Genomic DNA, 6,125 nt, shown 5'->3' on the forward strand with positions numbered 1-6,125 from the left:
TATTTTTTTTAAATAATTTTATTTTCACATAATAAACTTAATTAATTGGTTTTACTTAATCTTATTTCATTCGTAATAATTACTAATTACTATTTTCCAAGTAATTGTATTTTCACATAATAAACTTAATTAAGTGATGTGATTTGATTTAGGCATAATAAAATTGATCTTATTTCATTCGTAATCATTACTAATTACTATTTTCTAAGTAATTGTATTTTCGCATAATAAATTTAATTAATTGATTTTACTTACGCATAGAAAAAAATTGTCATTACTAATTACTACTTTCTAAGTAATTGTATTTTCACATAATGAACTTAATTAATTGATTTTACTTACTCATAATAAAATTGATCTTATTTCATTCGTAATCACAACTGTCATTACTAATTACTATTTTCTAAATAATTGTATTTTCACATAATAAACTTAATTAATTGGTTTTACTATTTTCTAAATAATTGTATTTTCACATAATAAACTTAATTAATTGGTTTTACTGACGCATAATAAAATTTATATTATTTCATTCGTAATGAGAAGTGTTATTACTAATTACTATTTGCTAAGTAATTGTATTTTCACATAATAAACTTAATTAATTGATTTTACTCCTTTTTTTAGTAAGAAAAAAGCATGATGATATATTATATGCGAAATGTATATGACAATACAAAAATCAACCATCTACAGATTGATAATGATCTTAGCAGATCGCTTATAAAGAAAATATGGTGATCTAATCACCTTCCGATAGAAAAGTTAAATACAGTTAGAGACATTTCACTTATATCTCTAAAAAGGCTATATCATCTAAACATATACAATCATGTCTATGAATCACACTCTCACAATGTGCAACAGTGAAAATATTATAGACATATAAAAAAACTACAAAAAGAAGGGTGAAACAGGAAGAGAGATTTTTAACTTGGATATGGAATGTCCCCCATATCAAAAATGTTCTACTCCCAAGTGATCTCCAGGTACCATTTTCCAATCGAATCTATCCGCTTCCTTGTTCAAGTTCCTTCCAATATGATGGACTGTGGAGTAGTCATGTAGTTGTCATAGAAATTCTATCCTTTCCAACCATCCTTGAATCTGGGGTTGCTGCTGTTAATTTTACTTAGGAATAATAAAATTGATCTTATTTCATTTATTTGTTATTACAAATTACTATTTTCAAAGTAATTATATTTTCACATAATAAACTTAATTAATTGATTTCACTTACTCATAATAAAATTGATCTTATTTCATTCATAATCAAAACATTACCAATTACTATTTTCTAAGTAATTGCATTTTCACATAATAAGCTTAATTAATTGGTTTTAGTTACACATAATAAAATTGATCTTATTTCATTCATAATCACAAGTGTCATTACTAATTACTATTTTCTATGTAATTGTATTTTCACATAATAAAATTAATTAATTGATTTTAGTTACACATAATAAAATTGATTTTATTTCATTCGTAATCACAAGCATTATTACTAATTATTATTTTCAAAGTAATTGTATTTTCACATAATAAACTTAATTAATTGATTTTACTTACCCATAATACAACTGATTTTATTTCATTTGTAATGACTCTCATTACTAATTACTATTTTCTAAGTAATTGTATTTTCTCATAATAAATTTAATTAATTGATTTTACTTACGCATAATAAAATTGATTTTATTTCATTTGTAATTATAATTCTAATTACTAATTACTATTTTCTAAATAATTGTTTTTTCACATAATAAACTTAATTAATTATTTTACTTACGCATAATAAATTGATTTTATTTCATTAGTAATCACGACTCTCATTTTTTTCCAAAGAAAAAATCAAACTTTTTATAACTAAGATAAAAAGTTACATAGTATATGCCTAAGCATTTATTTTGCTCTATAATTTGCAAATTTGTGAACCATAGAGCTCACTGCATGAGAACATTCAGCCCTGTCCAACTAAACATGTAGGGAAAACTACTGAGCATCCTCATATTTGGGCCATTGCCTGTCAAGATGGTGAGCTCAAAAAATAAAAAACAAAAATTTATGAGAAAAAACCACAGTGGGAAACAAAAGAGCTAACAATTGGGAGGATCATGACTTCCTCCCCTTTTTCTTCTCAACTTTTTGCCATTCTCCTTGGGACAGAATTATGGGAACAAGTTGAAGTGGATTTTCTTCGCCAGCTCGAGGATTTTCCTTGTCTGTGTCTGATGAGTGCTGCCTTTTGGTTCCACTGATTTCCATTGAATTTGAATTCTTTTCCGATTGTGATTCCATAGGCTCTTGTGGAGATGTCTTCTGGGTTTCTGTTTGGTTGCTTTCTTCCTCCTCACTATCTTCCTCCTCTTCCGGATCTAGATGGCAGAAGTTCCATCCCTTTTGATGGTTGCCTATTTTCTTCTTTCTGCGGCTGTTCTTTTTGTACTCTGGACATGCATTTTGTAGGTGTCTAGTTTGCCGACATATTCTGCACCTAAAAGCTGTATTTTCATGGTCTAATGACTACAACCAGCTGCGATCTTTGTGTTTTAGTTTTATGCTTTTTGGTAATCCTTTACTGAGGTCTACTTCCACACATATGCGTGCAAAAGTAAAAATTATTTCATCAATTCTTTGTGTATCCATTTTGATGAATCTGCCTATGGAGTTACCTTTGCATGAAAGTATCTTTTGGTCCCAAAAATTGATAGGGAGATTATGAAGACGTACCCATACAGGCATCCTAGAAACAACGAAAGTGTTCGCGTCAAATTCTGAGAACCATGGAGTGATAAAGAGACCCGAAGATCCCCATAACCACGATCCTTCCTGAATCACGAGCTCTCTGACATCTGGTGACTGAAATTTAACTATAAAAAACCCTTTGGAATAGAGATGGATCTCACAGTCCAGAGACCATTTTGTGAGTATCCAATGGAATAGATCCAAGGGTTTGGGCCAGAATCCGTTGAAACGACAAATTATGGCTAGCTTTTCATAGCTGTTACATACCTTCTCAGCTTCTGTTGTATCGATTGTTAGTTTTGGTGTATGTTGTAGTTGCTCCACTATGTATGGACTTGATTCTGTTCTGACCCTCTTTGGAGCTGTTGGAGGAGCTTTTCAACTTTCTAAAATATGCTTGTAAGATGTTCCTTTGCTTCTGTATTGTTGATGTTGATATGGGTTGTGATTTGGACCCACTGCCTCCTTCTGTTGATTTGTTGGTTGCTGCACCTCCACATAGTCTCATATTGAGAATGATTGTGGATCCTGCCTTGATGTTGTAATCCTTCAAGGTTCTGTAGTCCTGTAGCGATCTGCCCCCTATTACTAGGTGTTGCTTGCCAGCCAGGTAACTAATCTGATTGGCTATGTTGTTTTTCAGAGATATTACATTATCTGTTGCAGAAGTCTAGATCAAGGTTGTATTCCCCGTGGGCATTCTGACGAAGATTTGAAAGCGATTGGGTACTGTTCTGATGAAGCTGGGTTTGGCGATCTGGGGTCAGGATCCAGTCTGGAAGTCTTCCCTTCTTGCTAAAGTGGCTTCGATTGCTTCTGCCCTAATGGCCTTACAAAGATCAAGAATGATCTTTGCATTCGGCAACCTCTGCTTCCCGGATACGCAATCTGCCATCTTTGAGAGCTCGACTAGCCAGAGACGCTCTCATCCATCTGTCAAAGCCCTGGCTAGCTTCTCGTGATCTACTTTGTTGGTCCTTTCGATTCTAAAAATAGTCTTCTTAGTGAAATCCGTGTCTTTCCCATTTGCCAGATCCAGGCAAAACAAAACTATATCAGATCTGTGGAGAAATACCTGACCTCTGCACTAGCCTTCCTTCCACTAGGGTGCGGGAATTAATGAATTATCGAGGTTTGCCACCGCCCCCTTGATTGTCGCTGGGCACTTTCTCATGGCCGTCCAAAGCTCTCCCTCATACCCTATTCTGATACGGCCTATCTCTGTCTTGATCAAATAAGTGAGACTGTGGATTGGCCATGACTTGAATAACCTAGCCATGTTTGTTCCATGGAGAGAAAAATCTGCGGTAGATAAGATAGGTCTTGCTTCAGGCCCAGACCATAGCATTGCCCATAGCCCGAGATCTATTCGCTCGACTGTGTGAGGGCTTCAATCTAATCGTGGGGAGCTCCCCTTCTTGGTTTGCAGAGTGTCAGCAGCAGTAATCACAGTAAGAACCCTAGACATGGCGCCGATGAGAATCAGTTAGGAGAGAGTCCATATCTTGGTCATCAATCAGGACTCCCATTACTAATTACTATTTTATAATTAATTGTATTTTCAAATAATAAACATAATTAATTGATTTTATCTAGGCATAATAAAATTGATCTTATTGCATTCATAATCAGAACTGTCATTACTAATTACTATTTTCTAAGTAATTGTATTTTCACATAATAAACTTACTTAATTGATTTTACTTACGCATAATAAAATTGATCATATTTCATTAGTAATTAGAACTATAATTACTAATTACTGATTACTTTTTTCTAAGTAATTGTATTTTGAAATAATAAACTTAATTAATTGATTTACTTTCACATAATAAAATTGATCTTATTTCATTCGCAATCATTACTCATTACTATTTTCTAAGTAATTTTATTTTCACATAAAAAACATAATTAATTGATTTTACTTACCCATAATAAAATTGATCTTATTTCATTCATAATGAGAACTGTAATTACTAATTATTGATTACTATTTTCTAAGTAATTGTATTTTCACATAATAAATTTAATTAATTGATTTTACTTATGGATAATAAAATTGATCTTATTTCATTCGAAATCATTACTAATTACTATTTTCTAAGTAATTGTATTTTCACATAAGAAACTTAATTAATTGTTTTTACTTACGCATGATAAAATTGATTTTATTTCATTCGTAATCAAAAGTGTAATTATTAATTACTATTTTCTAAGTAATTGTATTTTCAAATAATAAACTTAATTAATTGATTTTAATTCTTTTTTTCAGTAAGAAAAAAACATGATGATATATTATAGGCAAAATTTATATGAAAGTACAAATATCAACCATCTACAAATTGATAATGATCTTAGCAAATCACTTGATAAAGAAAATATGGTGATATCACCTTCCAAAGGCCACAATAGAAAATATAAATACAGTTCAAAGACATTTGACTTATATCTCTAAAGAGGCTATATCATCTAAACATATACAGGCATGTGTGTGAATCACATTCTCAGAATGTGCAACACTAAAAATATTATAGACATATAACAAAATTACAAAAAGGAGGGCGAAACAGGCAAAGAGACTTTTAACCTGGATATGGAAAGTCTCACCTATCAAAAATATTTTTCTCCCAAGTGATGTCTAGGTACCATTTTCCAATCGATCCCCTTAATCCTTTCTTTGATAATCTCTCCAATTCCTTATTCAGGTTCCTTCCAATATGCTGGATTGCGGAGTAGCGATGTAGTTGCCATAGAAATTTGATCCTTTCTAGCCATCCTTGAAGCATGGAGTTTATGTTGTTGATTTTACTTAGGCATAGTATTGATCTTATTCCATTTGCCTGTCATTACTAATTACTATTTTCTTAGTAATTGTATTTTCACATAATAAACTTAATTAATTGATTTTACTTACTCATTATAAAATTGACCTTATTTCATTCATAATCAGAAATGTCATTACTAATTACTATTTTCTAAGTAATTGTATTTTCCCATAATAAACTTAATTAATTGATTTAGTTAAAAATAATTAATATTATTTTGTATTAATGGAGAAAATGGTTACATTGTTGTAACGTTCTCCCTAGTTTAGGATTAGTTCCTAAAGTTTAGGGGTTTGGGTGCAACTTCCTAATTCCTAGTATTGTATTTAATGATGTAATCTTTCATTGATGAATAATAGAGTGTACGAGAGTGATCTCTCTGTTTTGTGAGTGTAGTCTCCAGGTGCAGGCCACACCTGAGAGCTACATCTCTTTCTTTTCAATTCTGTTCACATTTTATCTTGGTATCAGAGCTCAGACTGGGTGAGCTTAATCTTTTGTCACCTTGTGGCTGAAGTGCCTTTGTAGCTAGCTTACCTATGTGGTAGAATT

Source organism: Pinus tabuliformis, chromosome 3_2 (genome assembly GCF_031772625.1).
Source record: "Pinus tabuliformis cultivar Carrire ecotype Pingquan chromosome 3_2, CPIR1, whole genome shotgun sequence".
Lineage (NCBI taxonomy): Eukaryota > Viridiplantae > Streptophyta > Pinopsida > Pinales > Pinaceae > Pinus > Pinus tabuliformis.